Consider the following 20,738-nt stretch of genomic DNA (forward strand, 5'->3'; position numbering starts at 1 on the left):
TGGGTCCATGAAAGATTTGAGCATCAAGACAGACATCTGTTTGTTTCTGAATTGCATCCAGGTTAATTTAAATACTTATGTGGGGAGTCGTGGTGACTGCAAGTCATGCAGCCCAGCATGTGGGGAAGTCTAAGTCCAGTTGCTATTCAGCACCTGGCTGTCAGCTGCTGCTCTCCAGGTCCATGGGCCAGGAGCTCTGGGCTGGAACATCTCAACTGTCAAGCAGGAGACTTGCAAATGAAAGAAATTCAAAGCAGCCTAGAGATGAGTTGGGAATGGGGAGAAAAAAAGCCCCAAGTCTTGCTTTACTTAATGTAAAGATTGGAAAATTTATGTTGTTGTATTCCATTGTCCACAAGAAGCATATGTTTTGTCTAGAAAATGGAATAATTAAGGGCTTCTGAGGTGGGGGCATACTGAAGGAGCTGAACTCTGGGTCTGACCTGAGATGAAGACCAGCTAGAGAGAGGTAACAGAAGCAATGCAGATAAAAGTGTCAGGCTGATGAAGGAGGCTGCTCTGCCAAGGACTGCCTTTGTGTGTATTGACTGCTAGCAGTGACTCTGCATATGCTCTGAACTACAGCCAAGTCCACCAGCAGGTAAAGAGCGTGTTCTACAGAATGCAAGAGCTCTTCTGGAAGTCTGTAGGTGGAAGTGTTAAACTGCTGAAATGTAGCTTTGAAGGCTTGCCTTGAGAGTCTCCGTTCTAAAGAGTGCAGCCATGGTTTCCTTGATTTCAGGCCTGTCTGGCAGGATGCTGATGATTCTTCACTTCATTCCTCTGAAAAATGGCATCCACCAAACAATGATAGTGTCTATCAGAACCACAGCAGCAGCATGTCACAGTAGAAGTAGGACAAACAGGGAGTGACTTCTTCCTCTTTTCACAAAGAAAGGTAGGAGGGACATCATTGTTGACAAGGGTCTCTTAGTTTCCCATGAAATGATAATACTCTTTGGTTATGAAAGATATGAAAGCTTGCAAGGCTTGTCTCAATGGATACGAAAGACACAATACTGGCACCTGGGCAATCAGCATCTGTCTCCTTCCCCTGAAATGCTTTCTCTGCTGATGTAAGCCATCTATCCTATAGGCAGGAAGAATCCATCTTTCTAGTCCTGTAGGAGAGAACAGTCCCTGCTTCCTTCCTCTTTGTTTTGTTGACCTGAACATTCTCAGGATTAGTGCTTTCATCTAGAGATGTAAAATACACATTTCAAGAGGACCTCATTCTGTGCAATGATTTAGCATAATACATGTAATAGCTAATAATAATGAATTTTAATTTCAATGTAATGCTTGGATGATCTGTGATTAGGACTTGCATACCTACTTACATTTTCATCCAGAGAATACTTTCCTCAGATTAACAGGCAAAAGTGAAAAAAGATGGGTCATGTGATTTTAAACTACTAGTTGTGAGAAACATAAATAGCAGCACTTGACTCTTTAACACACTCTCTAGTGCAGCACTATGCCTCTTTCCAAGCACTGTGTTGTGTCAGGCCATCCTGGGGTGACCCCAGTTTGCTTCTTCCATGCAATCTTCAGTTTCTTCAGCAAAGATAGCAAAGCCTATCCTTAGATTTGTTTCTGAACGCTCAACAGCTATACAATAGCACTCAAAAAGCATTAATGTCTCCCTGAGTTCTCGGACTGCTGGAAGAGCTTACCTTAAACAGAATGAGAAAATAAATACAAGGCTGCTTCAAATCAGCTCTGGAGCACAAGCCACTTCTAAGCTGGAGGAGAGCAGCAGAAAACAAGGAGAGATGAGAAATGTTGTCAGTCAGTGGAAAGGATATCAAGACATTGACTTAGTAGTACTTTTACCGTAGAAGAGATGCACTTCCTCAGGCTTATGGGGTGCTGAGGGAAAGGCACAGGCCACCTCCCAAATACCTCTTTATGTCAGCAGTCTCCAATGTCTAGAATTAAACTTTTTAAGGGAAAGGAAAGGATATATGTCTTAAAGAGCTGCTGACTGTATCCAGTCTATTGTCACCTGCACTCTCCTTACATACTAGTGTAGCTTTGGTTGTTTCTGGAGGAAATGTGAGGAGAAAATAAAGAAATTGGCTAGCCTGTTGTTGGATGAAGAAGGGAGAAGTATGACTCTACCAGAAGGGAATAGCAAGGCTTTTGTGTCTCTTGAAGAAAAAAGAAAGAGGGGTTTGTCCAGCTTGCATGACAACAGAGGCACCTGTACACGAGAACTCTCATGTGCAGGGGGTTTACTGTGAAATCCAAGTCAGCACAACAAACCATCTTACACGGTGTCCAAAAGCTATCTTCTTTTGGGGAGAAGGAAAAGTAGACTGATAATGATGGGCAGCTGTAAAAAGCATTCCTTCACTCTGACTTTTTTATGCAAATGGGACCTTAACCATAATTTAAAGTAGTTGACAACTGAAATCAGTGAACAACAAAGCCACTTAATGAAAATAAATAAATAAACAAATAAAGAAATTATAAAAATCCCCAAACTCATGTTCATTTTTTTCAGAATCCTGAAAGATGGTTGCTTTTTCCACATAACTGATGTGGTCCTGTATTCTTGTTGTATCTTATGAATAGTCTTCTGGTCAACTGTCTCCACCTGATCTTTCTGTACCTGTTCACCCCTACTAACAGAAATTCTGAAGTAAGTTGTGCTCAGCTCAACATATTCTCTAAAATCTTCACTTGCATAACAAAAATGTCCTGGGTAGTACAAGCCACCCTGAACTCCTACACATCAACAAGGACAGATGCAGCACAGTATTTACACTAACTTGTGCCAAAGGATTTGCTGCCTAATCTACATGTGCACATTCTTGAGAAGCGTGGGGATTTTGTTTTTAATTGGAGAAGTGCTCTGATCTAAAGCTTTAGCTGCAGACAGTCTGTGAGATGTTCAAGCATGGTTCTTCTGTTGGAGCTACTTCACCTGGAGAGTGATGTTGGCACAGGGCTGCTGCCAGTCCAGTGAGTGAAGCCAAGAGCCTGGGGTCCCTGGATTGCCCTGAGCCTTCCTAGCTAGTCCTGTCCTAAAGTGAGCTGCGTGGGAAAGACATTATCTGCATCTGAGACAGTGTCAAACTACCTCTTCTTAATCACTCCTAAGGTATATCTTAGACTTCCCAGCCTCTACATATACTTGATGCGCAGGCCTGACAGGGTAGTGACTCAGAGCAGCACTTTGACTCTTTCTCACTGTGACCATGGTAAATAAAAAGCCTCACAGACCTAGACCTGAGCTGCTCTTGCTTCTCCACAGCACATAGAAGCATTAAATGCATCCCTTAGTCAGGCTAGCAGATTGTGGTTTTTAGGCTACAAGACCTCCAAAGTCTTTGCTGAACCAATTCCTGTGTTAATGACAAATAGCAGGAGGTATTCATGTGTACTTACAAGTCAAGACTTTGATTTCAAAATGTGTAAGAATGAGAGACTTAACCTTACATTAATAGCCACTTTTCAGAAGTACATCTGGCAGAACATAACCTTTTGCTTAAGTTACAATGCTGACACAAAGTGTTTTACACGTGGTGACCACCCAGAGCCTTTCTAACGCAGACCAGTTGTCCTGTACGTGCTGCTGGTACCAGCTGGGCCAGGCAGCAGCGCAGGGGCCCAGCTGCTCTGACACTGCTGGGGATGTTGCTGCTGGAAGCTTATTAGGCTTGGCTCAAGTGCAAGCAATTAACATTAAAAACACAGCAAAACAAATCCAGTTGGGAACCATCAGGCCTTCCAAGCTGCCTTTGACCCAGCCACTCTTACAGCCTAGTACTATAGTGCCTCCTGTGCACCTTCAGATGCTGCTCTCTGAGCACCAGCTGTGCAGAGAAAGGGAGGATTTTTTCTCTCTCTGCTTCAGGAATTTTTTCACACTACACAAGGAGGAGAATATTTCCAAATGTCCAACTTTAGAGAAGTGTTTAGACAGTGTTCATCGCTGATAGAGAAACTTGTTTTCTGAAGATCAGTTTAACAAGTGCTGTTTGGAATTGTTTACCCAAAGCACAGGTTGGTATGAAGAACACCATCATTTGGACCTTGAGCCATATTGTCTCAGTGGAGGAGTTTAGCTTATGAGGGTGCCTGCTGAAACAAATCCCTGTCTCAGTGGAGAAAAATATTTAGATTGCAAGGGAAACTACACTATGGATCTGAAAAACAATGGGACTCTATCACATTCTACAGCTGCAAATCTAAAGGCAAAACATGCTGCTCTTTCCTGTGTATGTTTATACACGTAGGGCAAAATTCCCATTGAGTGCATTTGCAGCCTGGGCTTTTCTAGCTGTATTTAGGACATTAGGCACTGAACTTTTGTCTCTCTTGTTTCAGAGACAAAGCACTGGCCTTCTGCTGTTAGCAAACCTAGCGTTTCCAACTTTATCTTAGCTTTCTGTACCTCTTAATGTGTATTAGTGGATGTGAGCGTGTATATATGCATAACAGAAACTCACAGAATTCTAGAATGGTTTGGGTTGCAAGAGACCCTAAAGATCATCTAGTAAGGATGATAGAATCATAGAATATCCTGGGCTGGAAGAAAACCACAAGGAACATCAATGTTCAGCTCCTGGCCCTGCACAGGACAACCCCAACAATCACACCATGTGTCTGAGAACATTTTCCAAATGCTTCTTGAACTCTGTCAGGCTTGGTGCTGTGACCACTTCTCTGGGGAGCCTGTTTCAGTACCTGAACACCCTCTGGGGGAAGAACCTTTTCCTAATACCCAGCTTAAACCCCCCTGACACAACATCATGCTGTTTCCTAAAGTTCTGTTACTGGTCACCATAAAGAAGAGATCAGTGTCTGCCCCTCCTCTTCCCTTCATGAGGAAGTTGTAGACTGCAATGAGGTCTCCTCTCACTGTCCTCTTCTCCAGACTGAGCAGACCAAGTGTCCTCAGGTGCTCTTGTATGGCTCCCCCTCATGATCTTTCACCCACCTTCATAGAAGGCTGTTCCTTTGGACACTCTCTAACAGCTTTAGATCCTTCTTGTTATTGAGGTGCCCAAAACTGCACACAATATTCAAGATGAGGCTGCACCAGCCCAGAGGAGAGCAGGACAATCCCCTCCCTTGCCTGGCTGGCCATGCTGTCCCTGATGTCTCCCAGGACAGCGTTGTCCCTCCCGGCTGCCAGGGCACTGCTGACTCGTGATCACCTTTCCACTGACCAGGACACAGAGGTCTCTTTCCATGGTGCTACTTGCCAGCATCTCATTCCTCAGTTTGTACGTACAACCCAGGTGCAGAATCCATCACTTCCCCTTGTGAAACTTCATACAGTTGGTGATTGCCCAGCCCTCTAATTTGTCCAGGTCTCTCTGCAGAACCACTCTACCTTGCAGGGAGTCAACAGCTCCCCACAATTTAGTCCTGTTGATAAACTTACTTTACTTTCGGGCCCTGCATCTAAGTAATTTATAAGGATGTTGAAGAGCACTGGCCCTGAATTAGAGCCCTGTGGAACCCCACTAGTGACAGGTCCCCAGTCTGATGTCACCCCATTCACAAAAACCTTTGTGCCTGATGCATTAACCAGTTGCTCACCCATCCTATTATGTGTTTATCCAGCTGTGTGCTGAATATTTTGTCAGAAGGATACTTGAGAGACAGTATGGAAAGCTTTACTGAAATCCAAAAAGATTACATCAACTGGCTTCCCTTGATAACTTAGGTGAGTTAATTTACCATAAAAGCAAATTAAGTTTGTGAAACAGGACTGTCCCCTCATGAAGCCATACTGGCTGTGACCACTGACCATGTTGTCCTTCAAGGGTTTTTCAATAACTCCTAGAAAAATTTTCTCCATAATTTTACCAGGCACTGAAGTAAGAAAGAAAGATTTGTAATTCCTAGGATCATCCTTCTTGCCCTTCTTGAAAATTGGAACAACATTTGCCTGCTACCAGTCAAATGTGACCTCTCCAGATTCCCAAGATTACTCAAAAATCCTTGAGGGAGCTCTCAAACACCCTGCCATGGGCAGTGACACCTGCAACTACACCAGGCAGGTTTCTCAAAGCCCCATGTATAGCATGAGGTCATTCTGGCCTGAAACATGGCTTTCCTGACTGCTTCACAGGGACCTGTACTGACCATCATGCTTGGCTGCCTGTTGGGCAGAACCCGCAGTGCAGTTCTTCCAGGGAAAGATACCTGAGTGGCAGGCCTGAAGCATAGCAGCTGCTAGCAATGGAGAGGTGTTTTCCTAAAACTTCCAAGCTGTGCTTTATTTTGTACTATTTGAACAACAAAATATTTAGAGCCTCAAATGCCACCTACATTGCAAAATCTGTTGTATTCCTATTTCTCAGTTGTAGGAAAATATTGGTGATCATATGTTTCAGCTCCCATCAGAGCTAGAGTTCCCAGTTTAAGCAGCCAAGGCAAGAAAATCTAGCTAGATGTCAGCTTTGAAAGTGTGAGCTATTCTCTTTATTTGACTACCTATAATTACAGGCCTTGCTCTGTGGCAGCTTTTGAGTATTTTTGTCCACCAGAGCCACATAAAAAAGCAAGTGGAGTTTGCAGAAAAGTCAGCTCTGAAAGCAGCTAATGGCTTCTAGCAGCACCTAAGCAGCTACTGTAGCATTTAGAAACTCTGCATTAATAGCAGCTTTACATAGAGCAGCTTTCCCTATCTGGCCCTTCCACTAGAAGGAAGTTCCCAATGGGCTGTTTACTGCAGGGGTCGGTTGGTAAGTTCTCCTGTTGCAATATGGTGATTGTGAGTGAACACAGTCACCCTGCTTGCACTGCTCAGAACCTGCCTGTAATAATAATAAAAAATCGAGCTGCCCATGTTTGGATGAGTGGGAGTGCTGGGTAAATTCACCACATAACCAAGGAGTTTATATGCATGGGGCCAGTCCGGTCAGGCCACATTTCCTTCACCCTCCCTGTAGGAAATCTCAATATACTGCTGTGTAACAGGCAGAGAAAGAAAAGACCAGAGAATTACATCTAGACAGATGTCTAAGAGATCATTTATAATTACTTTACAACCATTCCTGGATGAAGGGCTTTGCATTCCTGAAGAGCTAGAGAGAAACTTCAAAATTATCATTCTGCCTTGCTTGGCATGCCAAGATATGAGAGAAATGCTGGCCTACAAATTGTTCCACTTGCACTTGTTCCTATACAGCCTTCATTAAGGTAGTGGCAATGTGCCTCAGATAGCTCATACAGCAAATGGGAGGGAGCTCCATGAGTACAGCAGAAGGCCTTGATTTAGTTTCTGGTTTAGCTACTGGAATAATCCTATCTGATACTGATGTCTTGTGGCCTTTGCTTCTCTATAAATAACACAGGGAAGTTTGTTCATGGCAGAACTAACCTTTCACTATATGCTAGCCCAGGGAGCACCAAGGAGACAGGAATTCAAAATAATGGGAGCGATACATGCTTTTGCACAGGTCCTGAGAAGCAACGTGTCTGGGGGACTGAACTCTCCAAGCCTGCTCAAGCCTGTGTGAAAAAATTACATGCTACAAGTCTAATTCTTAATTGTCCTAGAAGGAGGTGCATTGTGTGTGGTGGTTTTTGCTTTTTCTGGAAAATTGTTTGATTTTGTGTTTAAAATGAAGACTTATTGTAGCTGCATGAAAATGTTGGAGAAAGTGTTCCAAGCATTCTGCTATAATCGAATTTTCTTAGTTAAGTTTCTGCGTTTAGGATCAGTCTATTCAGCCATATTCAGTGTACGTTTCTCTGTGCTATGGAAGCACAGTAGCACCACTAGATGGTAGCCTTGCTTATCTCACAGGCACCGCTTTCCTCCTGCAGTCCGCCGCAGGAAGGGAGAGTAAGAGTTTCTGGAGATGGGATCATTGTGTACTGTAACTACCCCTCTGCACGGACTAACCCCTAAGTAAAACGCTGCTACACAGAGGAAAGCATGGGAGAACGATGAACTCCTCCTCAGAGCACACTGGGGGCACAGCCAGTGCTGGTGCAAGGCTGCAAACCCGTGTGGCAGTGGGGAAGGTCACTGGCACAGGTTTACTTGCCCATGGACATTCCCATGGACTGTCATTCCTTGTTGTAAAGTTGGAGAGATTTTGACCCAAATAAAATTGCAGTCAATAGTTCACACACAGGAACAGCAGGATGATAATGAAATTCTTTTGGTATGAGTTGATAATATAGAAAGGCCTCTCTTTTTCTTCCACTGTTGTTTATAAACACTATTCCACAAGATGTTTGTGTCTTAAGCAAAAGAGTAAGTGCCCAAGAGTTGGATTTTGATTATCATTGTGGATCCCTTCCGAATAATGATATTTTATGATTCTATGAAATATTTGATGAGACTTGCTAAGCCTAGGCAAGCACTGCATCCACACAGCAATATTTCCAAGAAGTGAGTGTATTGGGCACCAGTCCATTTAGGATGTATATGAAATTCCTTATTTTGTTTCCCCAACACTTTCTTTTTATGGCACTGCTTACTACACTGCAATCCAAAGTGCATTATGTAGAATAGATAACTAAATATTAATCATAACTCTAACCACATCGTGAAAACCACAATGCAGTGTTATTACATTTATTTTTATTAAAGGAACATTAATTTCTGAGTATCTTGCCTGAGCATTTCTGTCAGGGAAATTTATTAATAGGGTAGTCACTAATAACCTTGGTAATCTGCTAGTTGTCTTGCATCTCTAAAGTAGATATAGTGCATATTCCAGGGAGAGTTCTTCTCCAGTATGCTGTCAAAGCATAAAAGCTTTCCCTCCTGCTGGATGATGTGCTTTGTTAAAGAGGGAAGCAACATGATTTGCAAATGCTGGAATGTGATGAATCACCTTTGGATGTCTCAGAAGGTCCTTCTGAAACTGATCACAATAACATGATTTTATTATAGATCATTATAACTAGAGGCTTTTCTGGGCCATCTTCTTAGTCTTGAATCTAAAAATATCAATTAAAATGTGAGTTTTAGCTTATAAAAGTGTTAGATTAAATAATGTCCAATTTTAAGACAAATGGAAAAAGTGGAAAAAGTTCTAGAAAAAAGGAAAATACATTTAAGAGTAAGTTATTAAATATTAATTTTTAGGTGCTTTGCTCTGAATTACTTTGCTTAACTGTTGTATGTCTTCACCTAATTGTTGTTTCTTCCTGTTCATCAGTATAGCACTTACAATTACAAACATTTTTTTTCTGTTCTTTAGGCTGGTGGATATCAATATGATCTTCTAAAAACATAAATATTTTTAATTAAAGACTTAATATTGTTATTAATCTTAATGATCCTTTAAATTGTTCTCAGTTCCTGAGTGTTCTGTTTTGACCAGGGACATGATTGTAAAGGCAGGGAACAAAACACAGAAGAAGGTTATGGAATGCATAGGAAAAATCATCTCTTGCAGATGAAGAGATTTGCTGTTATAAAAGGTGTGGTAAATTTTAAAGCAGACTTGGGCACTTCAGTAGGACTACTATATGTGTTTACATTTACAAGAACATGTCAGAAAATGTATGAGATGCCAACTTCAGGATTGTAATAGGCTTCTTTGACCTCCTTATACATCTTAGGCCACTCCAATATGACACTATTTTACTGCCGATTGTTTTGCATCCGCTGTTCCTAAAATTGTTAGGAGGTGTTGAAGTAAAAGGTCTGCTACATGCTTTTCATTAAACTACCATCTCATGTTGAATTTTTTGCTTTAGCAATGACCACTTTCTTCCCCTGCAATCTCAAAAGTCTAGTTTGGCAAAACAGACAATATTCCACATATTTGTAAGGCATTAAACAGAAATATCTTCCTGTGGGTGTGTTCTATTAAGCCTCATTTCTAACTGTCTGGGAGGTTGCTGTGATTCCCTACTCATCCATCTCAAGATGTGTGTAGGGATTTAATCTATAACCCTATAGCAGTGCACACAGGTTAAAGCAGTGACGTTGCCAGGCCTGGTCCTTTACTTGTTTGTTTTCTGCACACCTTTCCATTCACACTGGTTACCTGAGCTTTGAGACCAACCAGAACACAGTTGCCTGGAGCCTATGCCTATGCCAAGCACACTCCATTAATCCATGACCAGATGGGGTTTGCTAATGCTCATCAGCCATGTGGGTGTGGAGCCCACTGCCATGTTGCTAATTGGTGCCCATATCCACTGTGAAAAACAATTCCTATAATCACAGAAACATAAAATTAGAATCATAGAAACATACAAAAAGATATTTAAGATCACGATGTATAATCATTAACCTGACACTGCCAAGTCCACCACTAAACCACATCCCCAAGTACTACACCTACCCATCCTGTTAAATACCTTCAGAAATGGCGATTCCACCATTTCCCTGTTCCAATGCTTAACAACCTGTTCAGTGAAGAAACTTTTCTTAATATCCAGCATAATACTCCCATTGTGCAACTTCAGGCTGTTTCTTCTTGTCCTATTGCTTTTTACCTGGGAGAAGTGACCAACCCCGAGCTGTCAACAACCTCCTTTCAGGTAATTGTAGAGTGATAAAATCTTCTAGGGCTTCCCAGCCTACCTGGCTGTCTCCCTGTCTACCTCTGTCCCTCACTATTGCCGCAGGAGCACCGGGATACAGCACGTGGCATTTTAGGAGAGTCATTCCCACTGCCTCACCTGACATGGGCATTACCACACATGCCAAGCACGAGCCAGAACCCTTTTTATTCCCTAAGAAGAAAAAAAAAAATTTTTTTTCTTTTTCCCCAGGGGGTAGACCTGCCTCACACACAAGCTGTTCTCTTTCACAGATATACATCTGCTCTGATGTGGGCTGCTGACCCCGTTGGGCTGGCCCGGGCCGGGTCAGGCCCAGCGGGCACTCTGCCGCCATGGCGCCGCGGCCATCGCCCCTGGCCCCGCCCGGCGCCACCCTGCGGGCCGCGGCTCTGGGCGGCGGCCGGGGCGGAGGGAGAGGAGGGGCGGTGGCGGCCGGCGGCCGGAATCGTTTCCTGGGTAAGCGCAGCGGGCTGGGAAGCGTTTCCGGAAGGCTGGCCGCATCCCGCAGCGGCTGCGGGCGCCTCCGGGGCGGGCGGCGGAGCGGAGCGGCGCGGCGGGCAGGTGCGTTCCGCGGCGGGCGGCGGGAGGGCACGGCAGGGCAAGGCAGAGCACGGTAGGGCACGGCAGGGCAGCGCGTCCCGTTCCGCGGCAGAGCCCCGGTGCGCGGCCGCCCGCGGTGCCGCCGCTCCGCCCGGCCCGCTGCCGGTGGGACCGGGCAGGAGGCCGGGGGAGGGTCCCGCCGCCCTTGCTCGGGGCCGTTGCGGCGCATCCCGGTCTCGGGGGTGCGGGGCCGAGGCCGGCCTGCGGTCCGCTGCCTTCCCCCGGTGTGCAGGAGCGCTGCTGCAGAGCGCTGGCCGAGCCTGCGGCGAGCGTGGGCTCTGCTCCCGCGGGCGGCGAATAGCAGCGGCAGCTGGTCTCGTTCTGCTGCTGGTGGTGCGGTAAATGGTAAAATGGTAAAAGTGCCTGTAGTAGGTTTGTTTTGTGTTTTGTAATGTTCTTTGGTTTTCGGTTGGGTTTTTTTGGTTTTTTGTTTTTTTGGTTTTTTTTGTTTTTTTTTTTTTGTTTTTTGTTTTTTTGTTTTTGTTTTAATTAGTAGAGTGAGCAGGTTGAGCTCTGTGATTAAATCGTACTCGAGGGTTACGCGCGGGGCTGCAAATGGGAAAAATCCGGTCCTCGGAACAAAACGTGGGACCCCATGAATCCGTCTTGGAAGTTGTCAGGAATTTGCTTGGGGCCCAAGGCAGCAACGGAGCTACTTTTCGTTGCGGCTAGAGAGGCAGATAAAATGGAAAGTGTAACGGTTTGTATTTGTACTTCATTGCTTTGCCTGCTTGTTTGCAATGCTTTGTAATTCTTGGCTGGGCTCCTGCTTGCCGGGGAGGGCAAGTGTACTTCTGGGCTTTAAACACAAAATGACAAAACCAAGGAAAAAACGCAGCTCTGCAGCGCTGGTGCGTTGCTGGGCTTTGTGTGCTGTGGATGCTGTACGTGGTAAATGGTACCTGCAGTCAGTTGTTTGGGGTAACAGTGTGTGCTGCAAGTGTCAGTGCTTCCCCAAGATCTGCTGGGGTGTCCCAGGAGCTGAGCTATGGTTGCCGCTGAGCTGCTGCGGGTTTGCTGTGTCCTCTGGCTCGGAGGTGTGCTCCTGCAGTTTGTTCTGGATCCTACATGTCACGCTCTGGTATTTTCTGAACGCCTGAATGAGTTGTCTGTCTTGTGTTTAAAACTGTTTTCTGCTGGCATAATTGCATTTAGTTAAAATAAGAGTGCAGATGTCCTAGCACTTAAAGGAAGAGACATCCTCTTACGGTGACCTTGGGACAGAATCTTGGCTGATTAATTTCCTTGTCTGGAACAGTCATGCGGAGTGAGGATATTTTTGTTCTTCCTTTACAGCAATGAGCGTGTGATTAAATACTTTTTGGCTTGTATTTTTTGGGGTCTTTTGTCAGTTGAGGGAATCAAGGTCTGGAGAAGACTCTTTGGGATGAAGAGTAATTTTATCCTGTGTTATGAAGAAAACATAACTGTTGTAACAAGGAGGAAGATTCTTGGCTCTGAAGCAGTACGAGTGAATGTGCCTTTCCCAGCAAGAGTCTTCTAAATAGTAGATTACAACTGCGGGAATCATTTGCTAGGAGAGGAAATGCATGACTTGGAAACCTGGATTATTATTTTCATTTTCAGTTCTGCAGCTAAGCTGGAAACCAGTGACAAAATTGGTCATTTTTGGTATGGTGTTGGGTAGACTTCGCTGTGCCATTGTTCAGGAGGGATGGAGTTTTCCTTAGGAAATGCCTGAGGAGCCTAGAAAGCGCTGCTGCAGGATTCGAGCTGAAGAGAGTGGTGACTTCAGGAGCTTAAGGGGGAATTTGAGTACTTGAGATTGCCTGCTGTAAGGATTTTTTAGCAGAGGTTGTGAAAAACTGAAGTGAATCCTGGTAGTTGATGGTAATGGTGAGCCACTGACTGATTACATCTCTGTCAGATAGCAAGCTTTGACACAGGATGCGTAGTCAGACTTGAACAAATCATCCACACTGAAAACAAACTATCCTGTACATCCCTTTCTAGTGGGATACAAAGTCCTGCCTTTGTACCCTGCTGTGAGCAAGGAGCTCCATTACTGGGAGGGGAGCAGTAGAGCCAGGGATGTGCTTGGCTGATCCCTGACCAAGTTGCTGTTGTGGGGAAAGTGAAGGTGATGGTGGAGGATGTCAGGCCAGGACACATCAGGAGCAGTGGTGGAAGGGGTGTGAGCTGTGTGAGTGCCATGGGCACTTCTCCCACCTGTGCTGCAGGTGGGACAGTGCAGACTGAGGCTGGAGGACAGCAGTGTCAATTATTTCAGAGAAGACACGGAAAGCCTGGCTTGTTTAGCCTAGCAAATAAGGCTGAGATGGAATATGATTGCAGTCTGTAAGTACAGCTGGGATATAAATACTAAAAAGGAAGAGAGGAGCTATTTAAGCTAAAGAACAATGTTGGCATGAGAGGAAATGGATATAAACTGGCAGGAATAAACTTAAGCTGAAATTTACACAGTTTCTTCCTAAATGGGCTCAGGTTCCAGAACAACCTTAAAATGGGATAAATGGAGTAAACCCCTTAACTGGCTCTTGAGGATATGTTGAGGAAGCCTGTATTGTATGCTTGGCTGTGGCAGTAGGAGAGAAGGCTTGGTAACTCAAGAAAAGCTTTTCTGTATGCCTGAGTTAACTTTATATAGATTTTATGTGTTAGTGTTTCTTATTTTTGAATTCTGTCTCTACAAAACTGATATAAAAATGCCTGCTTTATAGCTTGTATTGCTACATGGTTGCAATGTGCTTAGTGGCTGCTTTCTGAAATGTTTTGCTTATTAGGTTTTTTTCCCCCTCTAGAATAATGTATTGTCTAACAACTGCATCTAATTGTGTGGAAAATCCTTTTCCTTAAAGTACCCGCTGTGCAAAAGGAAACTATGTGTTTGTATATATGAGCTGCTTGAGCTTATTAACTTTCAGGTTAAAAAAGGAACTGCAGCAATTCTGCCCCCCCCCATATGTAAGTAATTCATAAATCCTCTCAAAAAGGAGTTCTTGGGGGGGCTGTACAGTAGGCCCAGATAATGTGAAATGAGACCAGTTCTCCAAGGTATGCTGTGACTGGAAGACCATAATTAAATAAAGTTAAAACAAATTTGAAAACAAGTCTAGTGGAGCTAGTTGTGCATGGGATTTGTCTAATTCGTTGTCCTGCAGGATGTCTGAGTTATTGGCATGGTGGTTGCAGTAGTTGAACTTGTATGAGGTCTGTAGTTGGTTTGAAAAATATTGTCCAACAAGGAATGCAGCCAGCTGCAGATGCTGTGTAATGGTTACTGTGACTGTCAGCAGAACCTGACTGCTTCTCATGGTGAGCAGTATCCCAGCACCTCTGTGCCTGTTTCCTTGTCTCATTATGCTTTGGACAGAGCACTGATCTATGCTGTCCCCAGAGATTTAAGGAACAGAGGGTGTTTTTGCAATGCTCTGTGTGATGTCCTGCTTTAATTGCCTAATTCTTTTTACCCTTCAGCCTGCTTCCCTTGTAATCTGTTGTCTTCTGCAACCTTTTTTCTTTCTTCCCTTTTCCTTTTTTTATTTTTGGTCACCATGAAAGCAGATGTCAAAGGAAAAATAAGAACAGGATGCCCTTATTCAAAACCTCCTCTGTAGATACTGTCTGAAGCTCTGGCTGTTCTCAGCTTGTTGTTACCAGAGTTGGATGCATGCTTTCCCTTCAAAACATTTGGTGGTTTTTGGTTCCAAATGCCTGTCTGGTCTGTCTGCAGCCTCCTTGGGATCTTGTTGCAGCCTCTATGGCCTTCAGCCAGGAGTGCTGCTTGTCTGTAGGCCTGCTGCTGGCTGGGAAAAGAATTCCTAATTTCTGCTTAGCTTCCCCGGGATCCCTGCTGAGATTATTGTCTCTTTTACCACTTTCCATTCACCTGCCAGGGGTGCTACAGGTAGGAGGCTGTAAAGCTCTGGCAGGAGAATTTGAGGGAATTGTTGTGGTGTGGAGGGTGCCTTGGGATTGCTGATGACCACCGTTTATCTGTGCCTCATCTGGGAGGTCCTGGTTGCTGAAGTTTGTTGCCAAGGGTGTAAGAGCAGACCCTGCAGCAAGGCTAGGGGAAATGAATGTAGGAGTCTGCCCTGACAAAGACAGCAGACACTTGGCCTCCATCACTCTCAGGATAGTGAGTTAACCTTGTTAAAGAAAGTGGATTTCTTTATGCCTTAAAAGGATAATACTCGATTTAGCTGGAGATCTAAGGTCCGCCTCAAAGTTCTGTCTCCCAATGTTAAAACCATTTTCTTTCTTTAACTGCAACATGCTGAGCTTCAGTCTCCCCTGAAAATGTGATATTTGTTTGGGTAAGTGTTTAGATCATGACTTTTACTGCTGAACAAACCCTGCATCTGGGTGTAACACTGATTAGTGCATTTTTAAAGTGGTCCGCATACCAATTAGGATGATTAACTAGATGCAAATATGTGCCTTTATCGGTAGTCTTTGCTGCATTTGATACTGAGCACTGATCTCAGATGAATGAAGTCAGGCACGGTTCAGTCTAGGAATTCATGAATGTAAACTACTAGCTTGAGTAGTAATGCATTGAAAGTAATATGTGACAGAGAGAGGTTTCCTAGAAAATAAAACATGCAAATTTTTCTTCTGATCCCAGTCTCAGATAGCCAGTGTCTGTAATTCTGGTTTATTTTAATTTATTTATGAATAGTGCTATGGCTGTAAAGTACTTCAAGCAAACTCCTGGCAGACTTATATTTGACAGTTTAATCTGTCTGACTTCACAATTTAAAACCCCTTCTAAAATCTCAATGGTGTCCTCCTGTAGCTATGCCAAAATGGAGTTATAACTCTGTGATTTATTACTGTTTGGCTGTTCTTATTTTCTGGAGAAGACTTAAGGAGAATCTTTTTTTCCTTTGTCTTCCTTGCTGGATTACATTGCAATCCAGATAATATACCCTGTCAGACAAAGTATCAGTTCTGTCTGCCTTTGGGAAAACCCTCCTGGAAGCACTAGTCATGCTTCACTATGATATGCTTTTAAGCAATTTTGCAGTGTGTTTAGTTGTTCTGTTGGAGGTTTCTTTTTCTTTGCCTTTAGTGCAAGTGCAGTTTAATTTTCAAAGGCACCAAAAGGAACAGTTCTAAAGTACTTCTGCAGATTTCAAGTGTAGATGATGTGTTAAAAATACCATTTGAATTTGATGTTGGTGTTAAAATATGTTTAATGCAGTACTCTCTTAGTCACAACTGATTTTTTCCTTATGTCTATTAATTGGTTATGGAGGGAGGTTTCCCAATGTAATTACTGTGTGTGAAGGACAGATTCCAGAGAGAAGGAAATTGGCAGGCCTTAATGTTCCTTACCTTTACGAATTAACTTGTTTTAACATAAGAAGCTACCATAAGCTTTATAGGTTTTGTTGCTGTTGTCTGTTGTAGAAATGTATCTTTGCAGTGTTCTCAGGATAGTTACTAAATGGCAGTCATTAGTGTGACTAATATTGCACAAAGACTTTCTTGGAAAACTTGGAAGTATAATTTCTCAGATGAATTGAAGGGAGATGCTGCAGGGTTCCTACAAGGCAGCTGCAGAATTCAGCAAATGAGGAGCTTGACATTAAACTATTTTGTGTATCTAATATAGAATTTCATTTACCCAAACTGCTGCTTCCACTTCATAAGGAAGTGTAAGCAGTAGTTTGGCTAAATATGGCAACTAATTCATTGCTCTTGTGTTTGCACTTGCCTTGTTAATTCTATTTGCAGAGAGGTTTATTGTTAGGAGGAGATATTTCTTAGCAAGGTGTTGAATTGTGTAGCTATGGAGAAAGCTGTGCAGAGAGCTACCATGAAACATGAAAGGGAACTGCAAGGAAGAGAAATAAGGAGGAGGAATTCTCTCCCATGGAGAACTTGGCACTTGACAGATAAAATTGGGACTTAAAAGTGACATAATGGAAAGAAAGTTTAATTGCATTGTGTAAATGAGGTGAAGATACATAAGAAACTGTATAAAATAAATCTATGAGCTTACAGCAAGATTCATTTGGAAGTAAATACAGTAGGCAGCCTGGGTGTTTGGGATGCACATGGCATTAAGAAAACCTTCAGCATTATGTGATGATCTTGTCTCCTTGACACCCTGCCTGCCTCCTGTGTGAGCAGGAGAGGCAGATCTCCATGATACTTTGTTGATGGGGTTTTTTGGGCTTATTTGTTTTTCCCTGATACCCACGTGGGTGTAAAACCTTTGGGGAATGTGAGATCTCACCAGGTCAGGCACTCTGGTGGAGTGGCAGGTTGAGAAATAACTCATATTTTTCTAGTCGTGTGGGAGTCTGCTTGCCTTTTTCTTTTTTTTTTCTTCTCTTCTTCTCTTTCCTTCCCTCTCTCTTTTCCCCACCATAATTCAAGAAAACAATGAAACAGCACAGGAACCATCACTGAAGGGAATGGTTTAACAGAACTGTATGTGAAAAGATACACGTACTCAGACAAACAGGATTTTTAAATATTTTTTGAGAAGTTTGATATTAATTCTCTTAAAAAGTTCTCCAATTTAGGAAAAATGTTTGATGATGCTTGTGTATTTGAAAAGAGAAACATTAGAAAAAACCCCATATTTTTAATTATTTGAAGTTTGCTTCTTGGAAACATTTGAGATTGAACTTATTGTTAGCTAACTTTGTAGGTTGTTAAGAGGACTAACAAAGGATATTGAAGTAACACAAAATAATGATGGGTTTAAGCATGTGTTATTATTTAAGCATGTGCAAGAGCTGCTAGCAAGCAATGCTTAATTATATATATGTTTTAACCTTATTTTTATAATCTTTGCATGCTGTTATGTCAGTGTTGACATGTGTAAACTTTTTCAGTGAAATATCCTGTATATTTCCTTTTGCAAGTACAGATTTAAACATGGGTAAAAATTCTGTATCTGCCAAAATATAGGAAGCTTTCTGGTAGAGGCATTTCAGCACTGAGGGACCACTAATTCTTTTCTGAAAACCAATATAGACATGTCCTAATGTGATAAAAATGGTGCTGTTTGTCAAGGAAATGGCTTAAGTGTTCCCCGGGAAGTTTGTCTTTGCAGCCTGACAGCATGTCAATATTGTGATGCCCTTGCACTGAAGTGTAACTCTTGATGGCAGATCACAGAAAATTCAGGAGTTCTCATTGAGGAGTCTGTGTGGGGAAGGGAATCAAGAGGGGCAATTGGGACATTGAGGGATGTCAATGAGGCTTCATGCCAGAAAAATCCTGAAGTCGGGGGATCCTCAGAGCATGGTTAAAGGTTTGTTCCTCAGGCAGGAGTCAATTTCTGTTGTTTTCTATCTTGCTTTGGGCTAAAACTCAGTCAGCATATGTTGGTGTAGGGGGATACAATATAAGAAAATAAAGGTAGTATAGAAAGTAATCTTACCCCCTAAAGAGTTGCAGCTGAGCCAATTATTAGAGATTGGGAGCAGGCCTGACTTTAACAGGCCACAGCTGTAGCTGATAAGCAGAGTGTTATAAAGGATTGTGTTGGTGTGAACTGGAGTCAGCTGGCTGCTGTGAGGATAAGGAAGAGTCAGTGCTTAGAGGAGCTGCCTATGAGAAACATCAAGGAGGTATGAAACTCTAGCAGTGTGGAACCTTTGCAATATAATGACAATAGAACCTTTGTAATGTAGCGACAGCGTGTTGGTTCTGAAATTCAGTCTCCATGCTGTGCTTTGGCCAGCTGGTGTGTAGGAACACATACAATGATATGATAGGATTTTGCTTGTTTTTAGGCAGAAAACAGGGGGATCCCTCGGTGCTTCCCTGGTCCAACCAGCAAGTCAGGGGGTGATGTTTGTTCTCCCCCCTTTCCAGTGTGTGTGCATACATTACAGGGAAGGGAACAGCTGACAGGCAGGGTAAGGCAAGGTGCATCCCTAAATTTGCTGTTTCCCTGGTAGCAGAGGCTCTGGTGACCCTTGTAGGCTCAGAGATGTGGCAGCTGAGAGCTGTCACTGTGCTTGCCTTGCAGTAACCCCGAGGCTGCACTGAGCAGTGCACCCTGCCCGTGTGGAGAGGCCCAGGAGCTGGTGGCTGGCTGCCTGCCATCCTGCAGCACAGAGCCTGCCTCTGCTGCTGCCAAACCAGCAGGTAGGAGTGCTGGCTGGGCGGAAAGCATTCTGTGGGATTTATCCAAAATAAATATCTAATTTTGCATGGGTGAGGCTGAAATTCTTCAGCTGCACCTCCTGCTAGAGCAGAAGAGAAACCCTCCTTTTTGTCTCAAAGCTTTTCAGCTTCTGTGCATATGCAAGGTAAAGCTATTATTTTCCTAAATTTCAAGTTTGGGTCCTCCTTCCTTGAGTTGTGATGGATGTCTAGATCTGTACTGCTTTGAAAACCTGTTTGAAGGCACATAACCCAAACTTCTGTGAACCTCCCCCAAAAGGCTCACAATTGAGGCATTTAGCTGAATTTTTGCTTCTGCTCTGTGCTTCTACATAGTCCTTGAAGTGTAAATATAGAGCTGGAAAAAATAGCACTTGATCTGGTATCCCAGCTTGCACTAGGAATTAAATGAGGAAATATGAGCTTCTGCTATAAATCAGAAATTTGAGTTTCTTAATAGTTGGCCTGATAAATCCTATTACTCCTCGAAAGCTGTTAAGGTTTATGTCCGTAAGTCCTAAGGTTGATTTAAATCTGTGGGTTAAATAACACATATGCAAAGGTTTAAAATAAGGCTGTCAGCCCACACAGCACGCTGGCTGTAAAACCAAGCCTGGACAGTGTGGGGCTGATTCAGGATGTGCTGGTCCGACTTCCAACCTAGCTGGTGTTGAGCTTTAGCTTCTGCTGCCTATACTGCCTTTGCTGCAGTACAGGGATGGAAAATTCACAGGCTGCTGATGTTTACTCTGAGAGAGCTAATGACACTAGAACAGAGGGTGGGTACTTTTGGCACAGTGTCACCAGGCTGTCCTAGAGAGCTCTTCCATGGCACGCAGTGTGAGCGTGTCCAGAGTTCTCCTGGAGCACTCTCCCTTGGCACACTGTCCTGAGTTGTCCCTGCTGCAAATACTTGACCACTCCCTCAGGCAGACGGTGTTCAAGCAGGGAGCTGGGCTTTCCCCATTCTGGGCTTGTTCTTTGAGCTGAGGTTGCAAGCAAATATTTTAAGCATGGGTAGATGCAGTGCGCTGTTATGGCAGGATTTGTATCCTCCTTGCACAAGGTGAGCTTGAAAGGAGGTATTGAAATTCTAGATCTTTGATGGTAGAGGATGAAACTGAATTTGAATAGATTTTAAACTGACAGAGGAGGTGCTCTAAGGGGTGTGACACACATACCCTGCAATTCCAAAAAGAAGGTACTGGTGCTCCCGAAGGCTGCCAGAGGACTCGGTGGAGGTAGGAGCTAGTACATAAAGAGGAATCTTAATTACACAGAGGAGCTAGATGATGAGATTTGCTGCAAAATGCAACAGTAAAATAAGCCTAAGTCACTTGCACAGAGTTAGACACCAACCTGGGTATAAAGCACTTTTGTGGAGCAGTGGGGAGGCATAGTCTGTGCAAAGTACAAATAAATACATTTAAAAATGTTTTCTAAGTTTCTTTCTTTCCTCCCCTTGTCTGTTTCAAGGACAGGCCAGGGTTTATCCTGTAAGATTCTAAGTA

The 20,738-nt window shown here is 43.5% G+C and overlaps 1 protein-coding gene across 9 annotated transcripts in view; it reads left to right on the plus strand.

Moving 5' to 3' along the window:
- Positions 1 to 11,027: 11,027 nt before the first annotated feature.
- The window catches only part of APBB2 (amyloid beta precursor protein binding family B member 2), a 163,693-nt gene continuing 153,982 nt past the window's right edge, over positions 11,028 to 20,738 (plus strand). For 2 of the 9 annotated variants that reach the window (XM_063157373.1, XM_063157370.1), the window contains exon 1: positions 11,040 to 11,067. The gene's annotated coding sequence lies outside the window, so the exon portion shown is untranslated. Of the gene's footprint in view, positions 11,068 to 20,738 lie in introns of all 9 variants that reach the window. The other 7 variants (XM_063157376.1, XM_063157371.1, XM_063157372.1 and 4 more) reach the window with 6 other exon arrangements.

This window comes from Melospiza melodia, chromosome 5 (genome assembly GCF_035770615.1).
Source record: "Melospiza melodia melodia isolate bMelMel2 chromosome 5, bMelMel2.pri, whole genome shotgun sequence".
In the NCBI taxonomy this organism is placed as follows: domain Eukaryota; kingdom Metazoa; phylum Chordata; class Aves; order Passeriformes; family Passerellidae; genus Melospiza; species Melospiza melodia.